The following is a 24983-nucleotide window of genomic DNA, read 5'->3' on the forward strand; positions in this document are numbered from 1 at the left end:
TAAATGCAAATGTATATGTAAACAATTTCAATACTTTTAATGGTATCATATTCTACATGTAAAGGATTTTAATCTTTTATGTAAACATTGGTATATGTAAACAAGCTGACAATTCGGCCGCGACCTGGTTGTTGTTTTTCTGAGGAAAATTGAATAAAACCATTCTACTACTCTACTACATGATGGAACATTGTATCTGTCCTGGGGAGTGTTCATGGATACAGTGCGAAAAGTACCACCAATGGTTGCACATGCGCTGTGCGGGACTATCAAAGAAGCTCCGTGGGCCCTATTTCTGTCTTTTGTGCACTGAACGCGTCTCAAGTGCCCAGTGTGTGAGTTACATGGCTAACGTTAAGGCGCTGCTACTAGTTGAAGGCAATTGTAGAGAATGGGGACGCATCACAAACACCTGCCTGCGCCACAGACAGAGGCACCATATACGGAGAAGTTGAGCACGTTAGTTATCTGGATGAAAATGAAGAGCTGGATAGCACTTTCGTGTTAAAATTATTAAAAGAATCATGCCAAGTCTTATACATTTATAGCATGAATTTGGGATTACAATTGAATGTGGAGACAGTGACGACATCGAAACTATGCAGATGTGTCGCAGGGTAAAAAATGACCATTATGTTTAAGTTTTCTGACAGTCTATATGTGATAATTGTTTAAATTAATGTAGAAACTCAATCTTTGCTTGAAATTAGATCAACAATGATTTTTTTTTTGGCCAGTACTAAACCATGATGGCTTTTCTTACAGTTCAACTGTTCTAGAGATGTTGGAAAGACGCCGGCTCGCGGGACACTACTATGGGAGACAGAGAGGCTGCCAACAGATAGTACTGCTTTCAAACTTCCACCACTGACAGCAGATATCCCGGCTAATATGTAAAGATATGTTGTCGTGGTGTCAGTGAAAGGGCTACTCCAGCATTTACACTCATGTGGACAAACACAAAGGTTCCACCAACCCGAAACAAGTTTGCACCTAATCCTCTTGTCGTCCCCTGTCCGAGTGTACTGAGTCAGCAGCAGGCTCACAGAACATTCAAGAGGACATGGAGTCTGAAGACAGTCTATCAGACTTCAGCTATTCATCAGTGTCAGATGTGGAGTCATTTATTAGGAATATATATGTTGGGCTCCAATTTACCAATCCTGATTTCAAGTCAGATGAAACTAAAAGTTTATCAATTTCAAACTTGTTCGTAGAAAAATCCCTGCCAGTTTATAGGAAATATTTATGAAATATGGTTAGTTTGCTGCTAGCTTAGCACATTTCAGGACACATTAGATAGAGATACAGAATCGCTAAGTTTGATTGACCACCTGGATCGGTCTATCAAAAGCATTTAAAATCCATCAATGAACAGGCCACCGAACTGCATGAAGGGATAGACCCCGGGATCGAAAAGAAGATTGAAAGGCTGATATTACGTGGAGTCAGGAACATCAGCGACATGAAACGTCATCATCATCTCCTGTGTCAACACTCCAGCTTCATTCAGAAGATTGGAGGAGATCAAAAAAGGGCGGGGATTTACCGAGAACTCACACCTGAACAGGGAGGCCGGAGAACATTTGACCGCTTGCTCCAGGTACTGGTCATTTTGTGATATGTCATATTGTGCTCGAGGACACAAAACTCCCTCAACTTTTGGCGCATTCTGCATTGAAATGTGTGTTTTCATTTGAAATTAAAGTCAAGACTAACAGCTCTTCAGAAAAGCAAAACTAGAGGTGGTGCAATTTCAGGTGATGAAGAACATCGATGCTGTGCAGCCAGCCTGCTCTCCTCCACAACACGACCCCACAACTCCTGCTTAACAGCAATGCACCAAGATGAGGAAAGACACCAGGTGTTTAAGACGACAATTTTACAAGGATTGCGAGGCGAAACCAGATGAAGGAAAGACAAGAATTGTTGAACAGAAGTGTTGATATGATGTCAGCAACGAGAGAGCTAAAGAAAATTAAGATTCAGTACAGGTTTTGCCCTTAAGAAAGACATTGGGCTAACAAACATGCAGATGCAAGGATCCTGGCAAAGGCAACAAGTGGGTCCAGGTATTCCGAGCAAACTATATCCGCTCTTTAAACCTTGAAGAATATTGTCCATCCCCTCAAACGTATCGTCCCCACTTTCAGAACAGGGCACCGAAGTATGTCAGCAGTAAAGCGGATGTGGGCGCAGTAAAGCCAATGAGGAGGATGAGGTATGTGAATCATGTGAGAAAGCTTGTGAAGTGTGAAGATGAGGGTAAGCTTTCTTCAACTTTAACAGCATTGTTAAAGCCCCATGTCTGTAGTATATGCGAACATAGATTTGCAGATACATGTGCACCGTAGGCACCAGTCTTCATCAACCCATACAGGCCCACCGATGTTCGAACGCTTACAGTATTCCAGCATCGTGCAGATTGTGGGTGCCTTGGACTGAATGCGACTGGGAGGAAGCCAGAACTGAAGAAGAGAGTAGAAGGATTCTATTCCTTACATCCTGTCTGAAAGAGACCATTTTGTTATAATTTGTAGGGGTAGGTGGGTCCTCTGCAACTTCCACGGGAAACGTTTCTTTCTCTTTTCAGGTCCCGACTCCGAGACTCAGACATATGCATATTGATTACATGCCAGCAGCATGAAATAAAGTAGTTCCATGATGTTAGACTTGCATTTTGCTGTCTCATATTTTGGCGAGCTCTGCTTGAATACTGAAATTGTGCATTGTTATATGCATGTGAATTGCCATGTGACTAGATTAGTATGAATTGTATAACTATGATAGAATATGATATGTTAAGATTGTACTATGCAGGTAGTTTTCCCTCAAGCCAGGAAGGTTAAACAAAGTTTGAACACGTACAGAATTCAATATACATTAAATCAGTTATTATGTTATATGTAACTATTCAACCTGTCATGAATTATATTCAATGCATGTATCAATGTTATATTAGTGAGGACATGCTACATGCATATCGGGACCTTACATGTAGACAGGTGTGATGCATCCATCTATTACATAATCATTCCTTAATTTTGATGAAGCTGCGTGCAAATTTTGCCTACCTAGGTTTTGATTCTTATCTTCAGAAGTATTGAAAATTATAATTTCACTCCGTTCTTAAACCTTTCTTCGCGTCGACGGGAACTCTGTTTGCGCATTTCACCCAAAGTGGAGTTTTATTTCCTGTTCTACGTTTACCTACATCAATACAGGCATTAATTTTATTCGTACTTATTTTACTTTCATAATGCATACGTTTATAGTATTGGTTTTATTCTTTCTTATTTTACTTTCATAATGCATACGTTTATAGTATTAACTTTATTCTTACTTATTTTACTTTCATAATGCATACGTTTGTAGTATTGATTTTATTCTTACTTATTTTACTTTCGTAATGCATACGTTTAAAGTATTGATTTTATTTTCTTATTTTACTTTCATAATGCATATAGTATTGATTTTATTCTTACTTATTTTACTTTCATAATGCATACGTTTATAGTATTGTTTCTACTTTGTTTATTACTGAAGTACTACAGTTATATCGACTGAAGCACGCAAGAGTCTGATACAGATAAGACAACAGACGCCTATAATACCATGCATATCAATACATCTATGTCATTCTTTTTCTACCAGTCATCTACCGAACTTGGAACGAATATTCCATAAAAACACCACAGTCTCAGGAAGGGATTTTGTACATCTGCCCCTTTGACATGACACACGTTGTCAGCGAGAACAAAATGAGGCGTCATTTCATGAAATGTGTAAAAGTGAGTTCTGTTGAAATACATTTTTAATGCCTTTTATATTATAAATGCATGGTTAATATGTATTTACCATTCTTACTGTCGTGATACATTTATTTATCTATTCATGTATAATAAGTGATACATGATTACCAAAAGAACTGTGATGGCTTGAAGTGAAATGCACAATGTACCTATATTGAAAATTCCTTCATTTATTCTTATCTCTAGCAGCACCAGTACATGTGGAGAGATATGGCCACATGCTGGTTTAACAGCCGGTATGTGACCATGGCGGGGGAGTTGGCCGAGCACGAGGCCAACTGTGTCGATCTGACAGAGGAGGGCCGGCCACTCCCCCTGCCGGGCTACACGCAAAAGCCAAATGGTATGTATCATTGAAGAAACATACACAGATATACAGATTTCTAAATAATATACAGAAATGTTGAAAACTGGCAGTAGGAACGTACACAGCGAGTGGCAGGTGTGTCATTACAGTTTACGAGCATGTTGTAATTCCTGTGATTTCAGATGACGAGCAGCTATATGCTGAGACTCAGTGAGTGTCCTGTATGTCTCGAGGTCGTCCTGCCCCCCATTTGGCAGTGTGCCCAGGGGCACGTTGTGTGCCTTGACTGCCTAAGAAGGCTCACCACGTGTCCCTTGTGCCGGGGACCCATCGGTAGATGCCAGAAACCTACAGTTGGAGAGGATAGCCGGGCTTAGGGTACACAAGTGGCAGTATGGGTGTAGTCGACCCATGACGCTGGAAGGTAAATATTCTCCTGTGATAATACAATAGTTGTAGATGCTAGTATTAAACTCAACAATGCAAGATGGAAAGCGTTTTGATTATGGTAAGAAAACTGATGTCATATTTGTTTTCAGAAAAAGTGACCAATGAAGCCGTATACGCCTGGAAATGATAGGATTGACACATCTGCACCTATCAGACTAGCTGTCTGAGGAAGTGACACCCCTGCTGAGGTTTGATAACGCAGACTGGTAAACTAACTTAAAGCTGGCCGATTACTCCAGGAAGTACTAACAGAAAATGCTCCCAAAGTGAGAGTTAGACATTCAGCGACATTTATCAGCATCAGCTTTATTGTTCGCTCCCTCGAGTTCAATACAAAGTACTGTACCATTAAGATGAAATACGGTGGGAAATGAATATGGTTATGTTGAATTTTTGAAACATTAACGTACCAAATGATTCGGGAATTCTGATTGAATAACAAGAAGCTTACTAGTTATACAGAGTGACACGGCTGAAAGCTTTGGGAAACTTTTTAAATGATAAGAGCAAATGCTGTCATTGAAAGAAGTCATGGCTTACATGTTTATCTGGGAGAAAATTTTGGCAACATAATTGTATACGATTAAAGACGTCGGTGTCCATTTGTGTACAAGTATCTCTTCATAAGGACCACCGCAGTCAAACCTGTACATGTGACCACCTCTGCAAAATGTACAAGCATTAAGAATCCTGTCTACAGTTATAAGATACAATACAAATACAAAATTATTATTGGTTATACAAGCTGCTTGGCAGCTTGCCAATGGCAAATATGGGGACACGGCTGATGGGAAGGAGTGAGTCACTTTATTATAACAACAATTTGAATTTACCAATATATATAATTTAAAATAAAATATCTGTTTTTCTACAAAAAATGCTGTCCTTGGTGCTGAATTTAAATATATTTATATATTAAGAACTCTATACAAATTATATATGCATTCTGTGTAGCAACATCACATTACATACAAAAAAACTTAAGAATGTTCTTTTCTAATGTTTTCGTTACAGAAATACTGCTTGGCAGCTTGCCAATGGCAAAGATGGGGACAAGGCTGATGGGAAGGAGTGAGTCACTTTATTATATTAGTCTTGACAAACTAAAATACTAGTAGATATCTTCTTTTTTTTTACAATGTAAGATGTAAATTATGTGATAAAAAGATGATGCATTTGGCAATCAAGCAAATTGCATATCAAAACTGCGTATCAACACCACATAACGTTATAAAACTTAACAATGTTCATTTTCTTTCTCACAAATGTTTCCACTAAAGACCTACAGATCATCACCAGCAGCGGCAGGGCCACAAGAAGTGAGTCACTTTCTTAGTCTGGACTATATAACTAATACACTTGTGTACAGTATTTACGACGAAATTTCTGTTCCAAGGATGATACTTTTTGTAGTTTGGGGAAACTCAATGTAAGTTATAACATACAGCTCTGATTGGCTTACCTCAGAAAACCTGTACTCTGATTGGTTGATGTAAAGAAAGCATATGTGTTTCACGTGAACAAGATGGCGGGAGTTTCTCAGAAAGTTTGAAGGCTGCGACGTAAGGTACATAAAATAAACCGCGTCTTGGAACATTTAAAGCAATTCTTAGCGGCCTTCACAACGGTATCGATAACAATTTAGCCAAGTCTCTTCTGAATGTTTCTGTGGCATAGAAAATAAATGAATTCGTATATTCGTGGTAGGAAAATTCCGCTAGGCTAGCGCTAATGTCGGCACAAGGGCCCTCTATAGATCGTCTTACGGCCGTCAGTTTAGCGGAAACACTCAGACTGCGTTGAATAATTTTAATTAGAGTTCAATGCCCCACAAGAAAACACCAAAAAAAAAACCCGCATTGTGGCTTAACTTATTCTTTATTTCGTTGCAGTTCACCAACGCACCATCAATGATTGCAAGCCTTGGAGAATTCTTGGCCGAAGCAGCAACACCATGGCAAGAACTCGAAGACTTCCTGGATGATCCCACAGGCTTTGCGGAAGCTTTCTATAGGATTTCCAAGACAGCGCCAACACCTGACCCCTTTGAATTTCAAGATGATAATGAAGTATGTACATCTTTGAGCTCTCAAACGTTTTTACAGGCAGCAATACAGTGCCAAGAAACCTCTTTTGTTTTTGAGCCACATAGATACTTAACAATTATTATATAGGGTGACTGCAGTCAAACTAAACAACGCATGAGCAATGCAATCATAAAGTTTTTTCTATTAAAAAAATATATAACCTTTATTATCAAACAAAGACAAGATAATGGTGCACTCAAGTTATGTCAACTTATGTAAACGCGCCATCAAACAAGAAAAGAAATGAAATAACAAAGATATATTAACGGATAGATAAATGGATGAAATCATTATGGACCATATCCTCTAAGAGTGCAAATCATTACCCTCCCTAGGTGTATGGTATGACACAGATAAGTATAATGGAATGTATATATGTCAACTTGTGGCAACTTAGTGTGATATCATATAATTTTTAGGCAGATAAAAAAGTTAGATTTGTAACACATACTATGGTACAAGGCATTCAATATTAAATGTTACATGTAATTGCTTGCTCTTATATCATATGTTGTAGAATTAATTATGAGCCATATGATCTTTGCAGGTAGACACAGTTGAAGAAGAGGTTTTGGATGATCCTCGGGATGATGTACTAGGATTTTACACCACTGTCCACAAGATGCGAGACAGTCATCCACAGATCAAAACTGGGGATGTATGTCCTGATCAACCACTTAAAAGAAGACTAAAAAGTTGGATAAGGGACATTGAGAGCCTTACTGGTAAACCGGTGAGCACAAGAGAATTATTTTTCAGACACAGTTGTAGTTGTCTGGACTTTTTACCCTTCCTGTGCCAATGTTACAACTGAACTCTGTACATGGTTGCACGAGTATACCATTATCAGGAGGCTATATATTTCGTGTCAGTAATGGCATATAAGTTTAGATTGGTTGGTATATTCTTGGAATATGGAAAATACATGTGTTGTCAAATAATTGCAGAGATGACTATAATAAACATTGTAAACATGTGGTGTTGGTGGTTTGTGAGTGTGCGGGGTGGGGTGGGGGTTAGTAGCAAAATACATAATTATAATAACCATTCCGTTCAATATTCCAGAAGGAGTACGTGTCAGCAAATATGTGCACGCACAAGACGGTGGCCACCCTAAGCCCTCGCTGTTTTAAGGAGGCGGAAGGTATTATGCAGCAGTGGAAAAAAGGAATGTTTGAACACCAGCCGTCAACAGATGTGAACCAGCCACTGTTTGCAGGACTTAATGGTGTACCTGAGGAGGATACTTACAAGCTCCTCTTCAGCTTCAACCGCAGAGAGTCTGTCAAGTCTCTCTACGACTTTAGGCGGCGGTGCGAGGAGGTCAAGGTGAGTGCTGTCAAGCCTCTAAGCCACATATGTTTCTCTTTGCTTGCATATCCTGGTAGCAAATGACACAAGTCTCTAAGCCACATATGTTTCTCTTTGCTTGCATATCCTGGTAGCAAATGACTCAAGTTTAATTACATTTTTGTCTGCATTATGTGTCTGCCTATACCTCTCTTATTCTATGAGTCTAAGATGAAATGTGAATTACATTCTCATGAGTTAGTTGTGCAGTTTAACAATTACTAATGTACTGAATCATAGTAACTGTTACAGTAACTGTAACTTCTTTATCCTTTACCATTTAGCACAATAGGAAGAGGGCTGGCCATGACAACGACAAATACATGCGACAGGAACGGCGCGTCCTAGTAGCTAATTTGAAAGCAGCGGAAGTAAGTACAATTTTCTAATAGTAGCAAAAGGCCCAAATTAGACCAAAGGAAATTTTATAATCCAGTACTTCAATGTCATCATTATCCTTGTCATGTATTTCAACAAAATCCAGGTAATATCATAATCTGAAAATGGAATGGCATTTAAAATATTATTCAGCATGTGTAAGTTCAGGATGAAATAACATCTGCTGCCAATGAAAAAAAAGGTGCCCTTCATATGTATGTATTTGTATGAAGGAGCAGGTGATGATACACTGAATATTCAACCTGACAGCTACATTGTGTACAAGACAGGTAGACTGCCTCAATTACTCACTACATCAATCTATATGCAGAATCAAAATGCTACGTTAGAGGAAGAAAACACCGGATTGAAAGAAACAATCACCAGGCTGGAGGAAGAAAATAACCAGTTGAGACAGGTAAAGTAAAAAATGCAAATGAAAGCAAAACAAACTTTATTGATTGTACCTCACCAGAGTAATCAAGAAGAATGTTGATAATGATGCCTTATTTGGCACAAACATACATTATTTTGTTCTGAACCCAAAGTAGCGATGTAAGAGTCATAGCTTCCCAGCGAGCTTTGCAGTTTCCACTAGATGAGCTTAAGCCAACCTTCTACATGCAGTTGGCTGAATAATGTTTTGGTAGTAACGTCGTCAGAATACCGGTTTGGAATAGCAGGGCGGATACGGGAGGTAAAGTACCAAGCGAGTCGGGCCTGTGGAGGAGGGTGAAAAATGCATACTACTACATGTATGTACTGATTGAAGTTAAGTATTGTACAACATGTATGCTCTAAAAGTATCACTGCAGCATCAGTTCCTTGGCAATGCCCCTTAAAAGTCATATCTTTGAAGCTTGGCAATGAGATTGCAATGTGCATAACCAAATCGTGAAAGTAAGGTTCATGGACACCTATTCCACTCTCTGTGTTTACAGGATTTGAAAAATGACCTGGCGTCAAAAGAGAAGGAGATTCAGGTTAGTTAATCTTACATGATATTCTGCACAGATTGAAACAAAATTAAAGCTGTACTGTTTGATTTTGATAGTAAAAACAGAATATTATTAGTGTTTCTTTGAGAACTTTTACAGATGCAGACTTTTTCTTCTAAATCAGAAAACTCTAAACGTCATATGTGCAGCATGTACGTGTAATGAGATTGCAATGTGCATAACCAAATATTGAAAGTAAGGTTCATGGATAAGATTCCACTCTCTGTGTTTACAGGATTTGAAAAATGACCTGGCGTCAAAAAAGAAGGAGATTCAGGCGTCAAAAGAGAAGGAGATTCAGGTTAGTTAATCTTACATGATATTCTGCATGTACAGCAGTAATAAACTGATACTAGGGATGCCAGACATCAATCTGTTTATCAAAAGTGCCACATTTAAAAAAAAACTAGATACTATAGGCAGAGACCAATGTTTCACCCATGAGAAGAACTAGTTTTCTTAAAAAAATGAATCGCCATTATCTTTTCTCTGCAAGATCTAAAAAACTTATGGATTAAAAGTACAAATCGGCTTCAGTTTATACTGAAGTGTCACTGAGCACAAACCTGGCTTCCTACTTTGTACGAAGACGAGTTGTGAATCAGTATCATACTAGTCTGATGATGTACATGTACTTGTATGTGACACACTGTGTAATCTAGTCCTGGCACTCACTAGGTTTTGTGTCTCAGATGTAATCAAAGCTCTTAACACATTATGCAAAGATGTGATTTACATCATTATGCACAACAAAGGTTGACTGTGTGAAAATTATCATGTTCTACTTATAGCAGTTGGAGGGGGCAAGCTCTTCTAAGCAGGACACGTTTGAGCCTGAAGTGAAGAGAAGGAAAACCGTGAGTATTTCTGTAATGGCTTCGATGCATGTACAATGTAGGATACCCAATGGTAAGCAGTTTTTTGTCGCATGTACATCTATTATGAAGAAATGTGCTGGGGTTACCTTTTATGGTCCACCTGATTATTTTTCCTTCTACTACTTTACTAGTTCTAGCACTCAAAGATCAGAAAAAATTGCACATAAATTGTCTAAAGTAGTCTACAGACAGATGATAGTTAAGTCACTATGTTTGTCCCACCACTTGCTTGATGCAATTGAAGACAATGCTGTGCAGTTTCAACCATGCTGATCAGCATGCAAAATTCATGTGATAAATCACATGGTAAATTGCAATGATATTTTGACCCGCAAAATGTAGCATAGGTGAAGAGGGTTATGACTTCTGGAGTTTATTCTGTTGTGTGGCTGTATGTAACCCATTTCATTTCTTTGTATAAAGGAAAGTCATTACTAACTAAAGGAACATATACTTCTGTCATTTTTCGTTACGCATGGGAACTGGCTTTTACATAATGCACCTTGACATGTTTGCAAGATCCAAAGTGGACCATAGTTGGTGTGTGTGGCAAAACCTCTTAAATTGTAATAGTAACGTACCATAACTACGGTAGTACATGTACATGTACGTTGCACAGTCTATAAGGTCCTTTCCACATGAACATGTGTAAGGCTATTTCATGTTAATGAGGACAAAACTGTGGGGATATAAGGACGAAAAACTGTGGGTGATATAAGCATGTGATCTGGAGATCTTGATAAACAAACAAACAAACAAACCTATGCTGACCAATACCAGTGTCCCCTCCCTGAGTCTAATCCGAGCTTGGAATCAATGTTGTTACAATTTTTGTTTGTGTTGTATTCTATATACTTCTATATATCTAAGGATGAGTGAGTGAGTGAGTGAGTATATATCTAAAAGTATAAATTATAATAATTATGTAATTGATCATCTCCATTCTTTGTGTCACAATAATGCTTAGTTAAAACAAATTCTTGCTTTTGCTTTCAGAACACTCCGCAGAAGACAGAATGATGGTTGGCAGTTGCCCTTGAGTACCCTGAAGGATGGCACATCGGCAAGGTGAAGGAGAGGGAAGATGAGGAGGTGCTTGTGACCTTCCTAGACCCAGGACCATCGGGCCAGTACAGATGGCCAGACCATGAGGACCTTGTAAAAGTGCATAAAAGATGCATACTTCATAAAGATGTGCAACTGAGCTGTCTCGGAACAGGCTCAAGGCAATATTGGATTGTACCATCTTCTGTTAGGAGTTTCCTGAACAATAAGTTTAATGAATTCAGGGGTACTTACTGGTAGACTGACTTTGGGAAGGGTGGCTGAGGAATTTTCCATTCCATTTGTAGTTATATTCCCCTTCCAGTGGGAAGGGGGATATACTGTTTTTGCTTGCCTGTTCTTCTTCTTTCTTCTGCCAAAAACCAAGTAGATGTGCGGTGCTAGCTCTACTAATGGTATTACAGAAAGTTATATGTACCTTATGTTACATGGTACGGATGTTATATTTGAGATAGGAAAGGTGAATACACCTGACAAAAGATTATGATAATGAGGGCCTAATTTGCATAATCTATGCAGAAACTTGTATTTCCCTTACCGTAAAAGCTGCGGATGTCATCTTTGAGATGCAGGTACCTTTAGGAAAGGCGAACACACCTGGACAAAAATCATGCTAATGAGGACCTCATTTGCATAATTAATGCAGAAACTTGTATTTCCCTTACCGTTAAAGCTGCGGATGTCATATTTGAGATGTAGGTATCTTTAGGAAAGGCGAACACACCTGGACATAAATTATGCCAATGAGGACCTCATTTGCATAATCTATGCAGAAACTTGTATTTCCCTTACCGTAAAAGCTGCGGATGTCATCTTTGAGATGCAGGTACCTTTAGGAAAGGCAAACACACCTGGACAAAAATCATGCTAATGAGGACCTCGTTTGCATAATTCATGCAGGAACCTGTATTTCCCTTACCGTAAAAGCTGCAGATGTCATATTTGAGATGTAGGTACCATTAAAGGTAAGAAAAGCTGGCCATAAATTATGCTAATGAGGGCCTCATTTGCAGATTTTATGCAGAACTTCATAATACCCTTATAGGTAAGGATGCTAAGGATGTCATATTTGAGGTGTAGGTAATGGGAGGGGAATATCCTGCATTTTCCCGAAAATGTTGCCATTCTAGTTAGAATTCTATTTGTATGTTCAGTAGAAAACAAGTTGAACAAGACTGGCAATGATAAAAAGACATTGCCATGGCGACGGTGGTTGTTGTTTTAATTTTTACTGTACCCTGCTTAGGGCACAGTAAGGTGGTGCTGTTCATACAGGATTTCTTACGTAAAGGGCTGACGGGTACCTGGTCTACTGGAAAAATACACACACACATAGACAAGCACAGACACGCACACACACAGACAGCGACAGTTCCACTAGATTCTACCAGACACACCCCATTGCCAGAACGAACATCGATTTCATTACAGCCTGATCATGACAACTGAAAACAGCCCATGGACCGGGTTCCCACCATACAAAATGACTATTCTACTCTGATAGGACTGCTGTTTACATGAACAACATGTTAGGCCAAATCTACACAAATTTTAACATCATAGTCCACTTACCAACAGACACAGCATACACCATGCAACAGCTTGTACACTTATGTTCCCTGAACTATAGAACTAAGTCCTCTAGAGCGTGAACGGCCAGGGATGTTAGCTGAGGATGGAATGCCAGGATGGAATTCCAGGATGGAATTCCAGGATGGAATCCCAGGATGGAATCCCAGGATGGAATTCGAGTCCCACTGGAATACCAGGAACACCAGTCATAAAGGAATTTGCCAGTAATTCCTGGAGCCCTAATGAAATGCCAGCCTGGGAATCTTAATCCAGAAATGTTGTTGTGTAAAAATGTGTCCCATGTGTTCTTGGAAGTGTACATATAGAATACAACACGGGGTATTCCGTATCACCCGAGGTACCAGCCCGACCGCGGGTCGGATCGCCCGACGGCCGATCCGACCCGCGGTCGGGCTGGGACCGAGGGTGATGCGGAATACAACGTGTTGTATTTTATTTATGTCATACCTTGGCCATACCCACCCGAGAAAACACACATTTCAATGCGGAATGCGCCAGAAGTTGAGGGAGTTTTGTGTCCTTGAACAAGAAACTGTAGCAACATTGATTCCAATCTCCGAATCCGGTATTCGAATTTCCGACGGCCGCGCAACCGACGCGTTCGAAATGCGTTCGAAATATTCTATGGAAGCCTGTGTGATAACCCTCCCGAACCCTATGTGATCCGGATAGTTATCACACGGTCCGGAACACCCGTATCAGGCCCAGGCATGACATAAAGGATTGTATCAGCAAGAAAGTGGCATCTTATCAGCAGGATAATCATCTAGTACTACTGGCTTGCTAAATTTCCTTGCGACAGTGAAATTTTTCATTGATCGATCTGGCTTGGACATGTTCCCAATGTCATGAATGAGGTTAATGCCCTTTATTAATTAATCTGCTTGTATAGGTAACTGAAGCAGCGTGTGCACAATCGTTATCAGTACAGAGTTGATGCAGTTATGACCTGTTCCCTGAAGAAAGACATTAAGTCTTACAGTTGTAAGGACCAGCATTAGGGCGTCTAAAAACATTGTAACAGACACACGTTGTTTTAGAAAAGAGCAATGTTACTGCAGAGCTGAGGTCTTAAATGGGTCATGTATACATAAGCCTGGTACATCTGGTAGACAGATGTAGCTTCCTGTCTAGGTTATCTAGGAGGAATGTCCCGAGGGAGGCTTTCTGTCTGACTAACATTCCTAACATTCTTATTGTCTTAATATGCCTATGGACACATGCCTGTACAATTCCTAGAATAGTTGCAATCTGCACACAATACTATATCATTTGGCTCGCCCCTGAGGCGTCGCCAAAAATTGGATTTCCAAGATGGCCGCCTTGATAATACAGATAATACTACAACTGTACCAAAAGTAGCTTCATAATAGGATGAAGTACATGCGAGGAAGTGGTGTAATATATATAATCTTCTAAGAATCAAATAACAGTTGTAGTTCAGGGGGGGGGGGGGGGGGGTAACACATCCAACCGCCGAAATGTAATGCCACAAATGAATGGGGAATGGGAACATCTGGGATAGGTTAGGGTGGGGTAGGAAGGGGAGGATCACTAACACTGTGATCCAACAAGAATTGGTATTTCTTCATGAACCTTTTATCATTCCAACAAAATATACCAATTACATCTTAGACAGAATCCCAGTAAGCTTTTGATTTGTTTTTCACATGTTTGATGGTTTGATGTTCTTTATGGTAAGCTCTTTGCCGCGACCTTAAAACCGCAGCGAATATTTCTGCCTGTCACGGTTTCTGTAGCGCTACTATTGTTTCAAACATGAAATTAAAACCACCGTGAACACTCTATTTTCTCCTACAGCAAAATAAAAACCACACAAAATTACAAATGTATTTACAGTATGCAGCATACATGTAATTGAATGTGTAACATTGCTACAGTAACTGTAGACAATCATAGTTAAACTTATAAACCTCAATGGTAAGTTTTCAGTCATGTATCCTACAGAAAGGGGTCAGGTAGCTATGAGGAGAGGCACATGTGGGCCTCCTTGTCACAACCACATCTGTCATGCCTTGTTATCATTGGTTCCCAAACAGCATGTGTTTGCTACTGTTTGCAACATGTCAGCAGACATACACTGACCAGTGGTGGATTGCCTGAGAATTCCCTGGTGTTTTGGCCATTGCCCATTCTCTGCCTTTACAGAATAAACTTAATATATTCATTACCCATATCTACTTAAGTCTGGATAGAATTTACTTTTTCACATGAATTGATGGTGATTGTGGTTCAAAAATGTTACCATCTCTTTCACCCAACTTTTGGGCTCTGCTATCTTTTATTTGTTCTGAATCTGTGGAAATTCTATAAAAGAGTAATTGAGCTTGAGTAGTGGAACAACGAGGCTTACACTCAATTTTTTAGGAGAAGTTTTTAGATTAAAGAAGTACATAATACTGTCATGTTTAAGTAGAGTGGTTTTGTCCATCTACATGGTACATCCAATGTTCATAATGGTATGGTATCATTCAGCTATTAGAGCTGGACAGAAAATAAAGTGGGCAGATGAATGAGATTATTTCTTCCTGCTGTGTTTCATTTCTGATATCGACAGGTACTATATAATTATAAGGGATAAGCTGATGAATACATCCAATCGCCAAGAAAATCCATTTTAGTTATTGTTACTTGGTTGGTCCCACCGACCGCTGAATTGGATTGGTCAAGGGAGGTCAAGATGATGGGCACAATGATTCGAGGATGAAAAACACTTTGTAGACTTACTAGTTCTCAAAATTCTGGCTGCAGTTCCCAGATTTCTCCAGATTTCTGGCCGAAGGTCCCAGATATCTAGCGCAAGTTCCCAGATATCTGGCTCATGTCCCCTGATATCAGGCTCAAGTCCCCAGATATCTGGCTCAAGTCCCAGATATCTGGCTCAAGTCCCCAGATATCTGGCTCAAGTCCCCAGATATCTGGCCCAAGTCCCAGATATCTGGCTCAAGTCCCCAGATATCAGGCTCAAGTCCCCAGATATCTGGCTCAAGTCCCAGATATCTGGCTCAAGTCCCCAGATATCTGGCTCAAGTCCCCAGATATCTGGCCCAAGTCCCAGATTTCTGGCTGAAGTCCCAGATATCTGGCTGAAGTTCCCAGATATCTGGCTGAAGTTCCCAGATATCTGGCTGAAGTCCCAGATTTCTGGCTGAAGTTCCCAGATATCTGGCTGAAGTCCCAGATCTCTGCAGATTTCTGGCTCAAGTCCCAGATTTCTGCAGATTTGGGCAAATCCGCAGGGGGTCATCGATGGCTGCTACGTATTTCTTACATCATTTTTACATATAGTTTACAATATTAGCCCAAGTAGATGTAAGGTTGCTGAGATAAGGGAGGTCAGTCCGGAATTAAATTGGAAGTCCGGAATTAAACTGGAGAGTGTTTACAAAAGGTTGGAATTTGAACAATAAAAAGTTATTTTGTATTAATTTCTTCAGTTTTTATTGTGTGACAGTTTCTTCTTCAGTCATAATTATGAAAGTCTGTATGACCTACCCTGAGTAAAATATAATAAAATATAGTACCAGAATCTCGTACCTTCATCAAATTATGTCTGCATACGAGTTTTGCTGCAGTACTGTAGAAAGCCGCTAGAATGCCCTGTCTCCCATTACCAATCTTGACCTTTAGTTCCCTGGACCCTACCCAACTTGTAAATATGTGACAAGGTCCATCTATGACGTCCTAAGCTAAGATGTGCATGTAAACATAGTCACAGTATCACAAATAGCACAAAAAACATAACCATGTTGCTGAAGCTAATGATACTAGTATACTTGTTTTATTGACAATATCATGTACCGCTGGTTTATTGATTGATTGTTTTATTTGCACATATATATTAAAACCAATTACAAAAATATGTCACAGTACAGATTGGAATCTTAATCTGTACTAGCACAGTTCTAGATCCTACTAGTATAGATTGGAATCCTACAACTGGACTGTATATATGTAAATCAGAGACATTTGCATATAGAGAGAGCGACAGTGCGGAGAATGCGCCACCACCAAAGAAGAAGAAGAGAGAAAAGAAAAAGCCAAAGAAGGGGGGAAAGGAGCCTCCCAGCCCTTCCCTCATCCCTACTGAGAACGAGAGCGACAGTGCGGGGAATGCGCCACCACCAAAGAAGAAGAGGGGAAAGAAGAAGCCAAAGAAGGGGGGAAAGGAGCCTCCCAGCCCTTCCCTCATCTCTACTGAGAACGAGAGCGACAGTGCGGGGAATGCGCCACCACCAAAGAAGAAGAGGGGAAAGATGAAGCCAATGAAGGGGGGGGGGTGAAGCTAATGAAGGGGGGAAAGATGAAGCCAATGAAGGGGGGAAAGAAGAAGCCGAGGGTAAAGAGGTTCGCGTGGGGTCGAGAAACCCGGAAGTGATACTGTTCTTTGGCGGGAAATTTGATTTTAACCCTCGTTCAGTCCAGCCGGCAGGTGCAACGGAAGGTTGGTGAAATGTCCATTGAATTTAGACTATCATTCCGTGAAGTATACGATTTGGTAACGCACAATGGTATCACCTGTTTCTAGAATTCTAGCCAATGTCGAAACAACAGGAATCAGATGGCTTATACTTGATAGAGATATCATAATCTCTGTCCACATGGTTCTCTAAATATACTATTATAATAGGGTGGGAGGGGAAACTAGATCTCTGAGTGTAGTGGACCGAACCTCAGAATCAACCTTTTTATGGTGTTGTATACTGGAATTACAGGTACTAGAATTTGTCATTTAATTTTATTGCAACAATAAACATGGCATTTTGTATACAAATAATTTGACCATCCCACTACTACCACTGCCAAAGATGAATTCAGGTGAAGAACCCCCAGACGCAGTTGCCACAGGTGATGACGAGCCACCACAGTCAGTCCAACAGACCACAGGTGATGACGAGCCACCAGTCAGTCCAACAGACCACAGGTGATGACGAGCCACCAGTCAGTCCAACAGACCACAGGTGATGCCGAACCACCACAGTCAGTCCAACAGACCACAGGTGATGCCGAGCCACCACAGGCAGGCCAACAGACCACAGGTGATGCCGAGCCACCACAAATAGACCGATCCCGAAGCCACTCCCCCCTAAGCAACGCCCTAGCGACTCGAACACCTCCGTCAAAATCAGCCACATGTCTGTCAAAATGGCGGCGCCGGGCTCTGTTGGCGGTTTTGCCACCCGACATCAGATTGTCCTTTTGTGGCTACGAAATGTTGTCAAAGCGAGGAAAGAAGAGGGGCTATTCATTGTTTATGTCTTCTTATGTTCATTGTGTTTTTTTGGCGCCGGAGGAGGGTGACGTAGTCAGGGTAAAAGCCCGGTGTTATCGATCCATGCGGAAACATGAGTCGCCACACAAACTGCACACACAAACTGCAAACACACAAACTGTTTGTCAGAAAGGACAGATGCATAACAAGCTCCAATTGCACTTCTGTAGTGGGGTACGTATTTTTGGGACTGAGGTTTCGTTGCCATTGTTACATACCTGGCAGCTACATATATGAAGAGAAAAATAGAAAAACATCCACGGCCGGTTGGGTCAAAATACAGTTCGGGCAAACGTAGGGAGGGGGGGGGGCAATCGATAGTTTGAAAGAAACGTTCACACTAACGTTATAGCGCTATGCAGAGAACTACTGGTTTATGACCAGTTCAGTGGTTTATTCGATTCAAGGGAAGATGTACATGTACAGGGGACAGAATCCGCCGAGCAAGGCTACGAATTGGAACTGATAAAAAAAATCACATGCCAACAACACGCACAGAGGGACAGATAAGGAAAGAGCTGAGGATCTGCATAAGAGAAGGAGAAGTTAAAATGACAGTACAAGGTCTACTACTTGAACAACGCGGAAAACAAGATACAAACACAGGTAACTGTAATCGAAGGACGGAAACAGCCCCTCGCAACGTACGAGAACAGCTTCTACAGAAACAAGAGCGATTTCTAAGACACAAAGTAGACTATAACACCATGAACGTCCACCTTCTGGAACAGCTGGGTGAAACAACGTATGGAGAAACTGAAGAGGAGGCAATGACATATCTGAAGATGGTAGAGGCTACAAGACATCTCGCATACTGGGAGGACGGGGCTTGTCTACCCAACCATGGATGCATACTCTACCTAGTCTCCACTTTGTATGATCCCGCCATTTTTCTCACCAATGCAAAATATTTTGAGAAATACACAATGTCCAAAATGAAGTGGAAAGGCCAAAGCTGTATCTGATCGCCCGCTGTGGGGCCATGCAAGACGGGCGGCTGCACCAAACCCCAGTCGAATCCATTGGTCGCCGCCGGGATTATCCCTAAATATATGCAAGATATCTTGACGCCAGTCAGGCCATCACAGGCGCGGATTAAGAAGAGGATCAAGCCAAAGGCGATAGTCTTCGATGAAGAGTACATAGAAACCCTGAAAGAGGAGGCAGAGAAGGTCGAGAAGAAGAAAGAGCGAGAGAAGAGAAAGAGAGAGGAGAAGCTGAAACAAGAAGAGCAGAGGAAGAGAGAGCGAGAGGAGAAGAGAAAGAGAGATACTACATGATGTAAAGGTTAAGGGTTAGAGGTACCACCTGTGGACCAAAAACTCTTTTGCGCGGGTTTTTGAAGCCTTAGGAGCACAGTTACAATATAGCCTTGACGAACTGTCAGAGGGAGATTTGCCAAGCTATCACCTGTCCAGTTGACTGGGAAGCTCATGTGACACGTACTGTTATTATAATGTATTTAACATGAGAGTTTCTAGTTCATATGATAAGATAGTCAAATAGTCAATATGATCATCGGCTAATATATTGTGTCCACTGTAACATGGTTTTGATAAATGATGTAACATTTGAAGTATAGGTAAGCGTTGTTGTTAATACGTTACATACGTACGTACTACGTATTGTTATTACAATGTATCATTAAACATGAGAGTTTCTAGTTAATATGATAAAGATAGTCAAATAGTCAATATGATCATGCAGTGGCTAATTGAGTTTATTGAATGGCTAATATGCTTATAACATGGGCTTGATAACTGATGTAATATTTTCAAGTTCTTTACTGCATGCTGACGGATATTTCTATAACGCTAAAGCCCCTCTTGACATAGGCATCTGAGTATCTTAAGAGTATAAGGTGCATGTAGCTGATGCAGCTGAAGAGGGTTTTCGAAAGATCACCGTTCGCACTGTGGACACTGATGTTGTTGTCCCGGCAATATCAACGGTACAACAACTAGGCAGGATAGAGATTTGGGTTGCATTTGGCACTGCAAAGGAGTTTCGGTACATCGCTGCACATGAAATATCTCAGTCACTTGGACCGTCCTTGGCACTTGCATTAGATGTATCAGTCCTTGGCACTCGCATTGTTCCATGCAGGATGTGACAAAGTGTCACAGTTTGCACATGTTGGGAAGAAGACTGCGTGGAGAGTTTGGGAAGCACATGATGAGTTCACAACCACATTTTACAACCTCCACGATTCACCACAACACATCTCTTGCGAAACAGAGGCCTCGTTTGAATCCTTCACAATCTTATTGTTTGACATGCATCAACATGCAGCTAAATCAACTCACTGCGAAAAGAACTGAGGCTTTTGACTAAAATTAAACAAGCAACACAAAACTACGTACATGTACAATCCATATTTTAACTGTGACATGTTTCATATACTACCACTACCAGGAATCAGGAAAAAACTCACTGCGCTTGCAAGTGAGAGGGATTGTGGTATCATCAGCGGTTGGATTCAGTCCATCAACAACCACCTGTACTGGGCGGCAACCTCCACTAGGGACGGTCCTGGTGACCTTGTGGCTGCCAAGTCCTCACTTGAGAACCACCTACATAACGTACATAATGGACACGATGAGACGTTCCCACAGTGCGACTTCGGTGCTTTGGGAAGGAGATTGGCTTCAACCAAGTTAGACTATTATCCGGTTTGATGGTCTTTTAATGTGACATAGGTACATTTACTGGTTCATCACGTTATATTACTTTTCGACAGTCTGTAGTAGCACAAAAATGTTCCATTAGTATGATTATCATTAATGTTTCTGGCACTGGCAGGTGTAAAGTTAAGTGCCATAATCCAGAAAGCGTGTCTGCTGAGGGACATAAAGAAACTCTCTCCCAAGTACCAAACAACAACACCGGAAGCTTTCCACAGTTTGGTGAAACACTTCGCACCCAAATGGGCTTCTTTCTGATATTGGGGTATGTTGACTGGACTCTTCACTTTTCCAGTCATGAACAGAGCCGCCCCTAACTCGAGACAAAATACTGTTGTATCTTGTATCTTCAATGCCAAGGACACCCAGGAAAATCTCAACCTGGCGACTGCCCGTTACGCAAAGGAGTTGAGCGACCTTCAGGAGGCAAAGTGGACGTGAGTTACCAGATATGTACTTACTTTGTCAGGCAGACACAATTACCATGTCTGTGCAGTGTTGTCATGTTCAAATTAACTCTGTCACATATAGATTAGTGTTCACCGGGTTTGGTCCGCCACTTCACAGAATAACATTGAATTATTACAAGTCATGCAAAACAAAGCGGCACGCCTGGTGCTACACCGTGACTACAAGACCCCAGTAAAACACCTCCATGCATCGCTTTCATGGCAGACCGTTAAACAAAGGCTTCAAGTTAACACTATCTCCCAGTTACGGAGGATACTTACCACGCAACAACCAGCGGTTCTCTACAAACAGCTGTTTCCCGGTCGCACATCATGCACGGCTACAAGACAAGGAATGTCAGCAAAAACACATACAGAAACCAATGCGATGAAGAAGACTTTTATGTGCAGATCCATATCTATATCTATATGGAACAGTTGCACAGCTTGAGTGCGATTTCACTCTGTCACTCGTCTGTTATTTTGGGGAAAAAATGCATACAGGTGAAGATCCTCCATCATTTACCAGGCTCCGGGGATGCAGAGAAGGTCAATAGACGACCCACATAGAACGAAAATTCAGTTGACTCTTTTCTTTATTGTGTAGTTTAAGATAGTTCTGAATTGATATTTTACACTGGCGGAAACGCCAGTTGCTTTTGTACCACAAGATTGTATATCTATTTATTGATGTATCTGTTTACTATTCTTTTGTTGTGACCTGTACCCAGCGGGTATATGTGTATAATAAAGGTTTCCATTCATTCATTCATTCATTCATTCATTTATCTATAAACTTGTAGCATTGTTGTTGATACTTGTAGTATCTAACTGTGCGACATTGAAATTATTTTCTTGTGCTTTCAGAGCTTCGTGAAGGGCCAGAGGGTGAAGGCAGGACTGAACAGGTTGGATCCGGAGGCTGCAGACCGGCTGGTGACCGTGGTGCAGAACGTAAGTAAAACGCGTAATGCGCTGACTCCACGGAGCTCGAACACTGTCATCGTGACGGTTTTCAGGCAGAGAAGCCATGTTTCTAATTCTCGTTGTTTTTTCTCTTTCTTTCTGCAGCTCGGCGATCTGAGAGTCCGCCGCGGCACCAGCCGGGAGAACACCCTCGAAAACATCATGGCCGTCATGAGTAAGTTGCCCACTTCTTTTGTTGAACTACTACACCTAGTAGTAGTACTGCTTTACTCTTGCTACGTCCTGTCGAAAGTATTCAACGTATATTACTGATTAAAGGAGTACATGTTTAAAAGAATGATATTCTTCATCAAATACGTAAAAAAATGATAAGGAAAACTTTCGCCCAATCCTACAGGTCCGGCAAGCACGGGTCCGCTAGAGCCCTCGCAAGCTCCGTCGGAGCAACGGCTGTCCCTCCCGTCGGCCGAGTGCCCTCCTCTGCGGGTCAGATTTGGACGGCCGGTTGGGTTACATCCGAGGAGGAGGACTGCCAGCTGATGAGTTCAGACAAACCCCTGATTAAAAAGCACACCTGTACCCATTCATTCATTCTTCTTAATACCTCCCGTAGAAGAGCATATTCATTCATTCATTCATTCATTCATTGTTTTATCATCATGCTTACGATGGAACTATATTTCACTCAAAGATTTACAGCTTCGTCCAGTACATGGCGTTAGGAGGCTTCCTTCCAGAAGGAGCGGTGCCAACTACTACCGCCCAGCAAATGGCGATTGTTGAAAGGGAAGAAGACGACGAGCCAAGGCCGACAGAGTCAAAAACAGAGTTATCCGGGCCCGAGCAACAGATCCAACTCACCACAGCACAAAAAACGCAGCTACAAGACTTCCACATCAAGCACACTCCCGAATACCAGCGCCTCCGTAAACAGCTGAGGGCAAAGTACCTACACAGTCCATCAAAGTCAACCACGTCTTTCAACAAGTGGTCATCACCCAATCTCAACACTGAAGAGCAGGAAGCAATGGCGGGGCCCTCTGCACATGGCATGAAGTGCCTGCGCGCAGTACGAGACCACGGTATCGAATACCGCTGCAAGGATGCCGAGACAAGGGCGGGTTCTGTAGTGTCTTCATACGTGGCGGTGGAGGGTCAGCAGATGGGAATTTCTTCGCACATCACATTTTTTCACATTTCGCTTTTTTTGAACATCACATAACTTCCACATTTCTCGGCTTGCTAGCTTTTTTCACATCTTTTAACATTTTGCAGCAGACCGCATGTCACATAACTTCCACAAGAAGTCACATTTTATAAAATGTGATTTGATATAACATTATTTCACATTTTCACCGAGAGCACATTTCACATAAAATCACATAAATATAGGTGGCGGAAAAATGCAAAAAAGTCACATAACTTCACATAATGGGTGAACAGCCAACTTTACATCTAGGTAACATATTTTCACATTTAAAAATGTGATTTTTCCAGACCTTTTAGGGTGAATATAAAATAATGTGACGCAAAATGACAACATTTTTTCACATTTTAGTGTCGCCCTCCAGAAATGTGACATGAATGTTATTTTATGTAATTATCTGTCAACTTATGTGAAAAAAAAGTAATGCTGTTGGACCTCAACATTTTTTAACATTATATCACATTTTCTTCGAATTTTGCCGAAAATTCACATAACCGTTCTGTTACTTACTTAATAGCTGCAATTGGCGACAACCTGCTCTGGCTTTTCCGATAGTTCAACTTTATAACTATATGTTGATGAATGACTCATTTGCTCAATCGCAAACATAAACTGAAATGCCTGAGTACTATGTTTACAGTCTCTTGTCGGAAGCATTCTGACGCTGATAAATCATGCTGACGCTGATAAATCTTTAATATTGAATCTTGAATCTTGTTTTGTAACAGATTTCTTAGTACGGAGACAGTTTGGAATCAAATTAATCGATACGCCCACAGATTATATAGGATTCAACATTTAACGTTTTAATAAACTTTGCATATTCAAATAAATTACAGTATCTATCAACATTATCTTTTGTAACATCTGCTTGAAAAATGTACCAAATGCACACTACAGAAGACACCACCTCCGACAGAGCTACATTTACATGTGAGAGTTGCTCAAAATTATTTCATGACAGGTTTGCTCTTAAATAAAACACATAGACTTCTAGCATAATCAGAAGGTACTAATCTGCAAGGAGTGTGGCAAGAATTGCACCTAATACAGCAGTTCCATCGAGCATCGTTATAATGAGCAATCAAAAGAATAGGACTGCACAACCTGCAAACTGACATTTTCAACAAAAGCAAATTATACCATAATCGGAGAAAGGCCCTACTCCGACATTAACCATTCTAGTGAGATGTGAACAATATGAAAATACTTGAATTAGTACTCAAATAAATGAATTGATATTCAGAATCCTACCATCATTCCCTTTTGAAATATGAATACGCTTAGCAAAAAAGAAACGAAAAAATAAATCTGAATACGGCAGTACGGTGTAGTATATTTATAGAAAACCAATGCCGAAAACATTAGCACATATGGAGTAACAGATCAATAATGTATCCGGATATTACTTAGACATGAAGAAGCAGCTGTATCTAAAAACAAGTTAATAGACATAGCAAACTGACTGATTCACTTACTATCTTGTATTCGACGCTTCTCGCATG

At 40.7% G+C, this 24983-nt stretch overlaps 1 long non-coding RNA gene across 1 annotated transcript; it reads left to right on the forward strand.

The window, feature by feature from the left end:
* Window positions 1-9548: 9548 nt before the first annotated feature.
* On the forward strand, window positions 9549-11518 carry LOC136443562 (uncharacterized). The gene is made up of 3 exons (XR_010757173.1): window positions 9549-9683; window positions 10174-10239; window positions 11257-11518. It is a non-coding gene; the product is annotated as an uncharacterized lncRNA (long non-coding RNA).
* Window positions 11519-24983: the final 13465 nt, after the last annotated feature.

This window comes from Branchiostoma lanceolatum, chromosome 10 (assembly GCF_035083965.1).
Source record: "Branchiostoma lanceolatum isolate klBraLanc5 chromosome 10, klBraLanc5.hap2, whole genome shotgun sequence".
Taxonomy (NCBI): domain Eukaryota; kingdom Metazoa; phylum Chordata; class Leptocardii; order Amphioxiformes; family Branchiostomatidae; genus Branchiostoma; species Branchiostoma lanceolatum.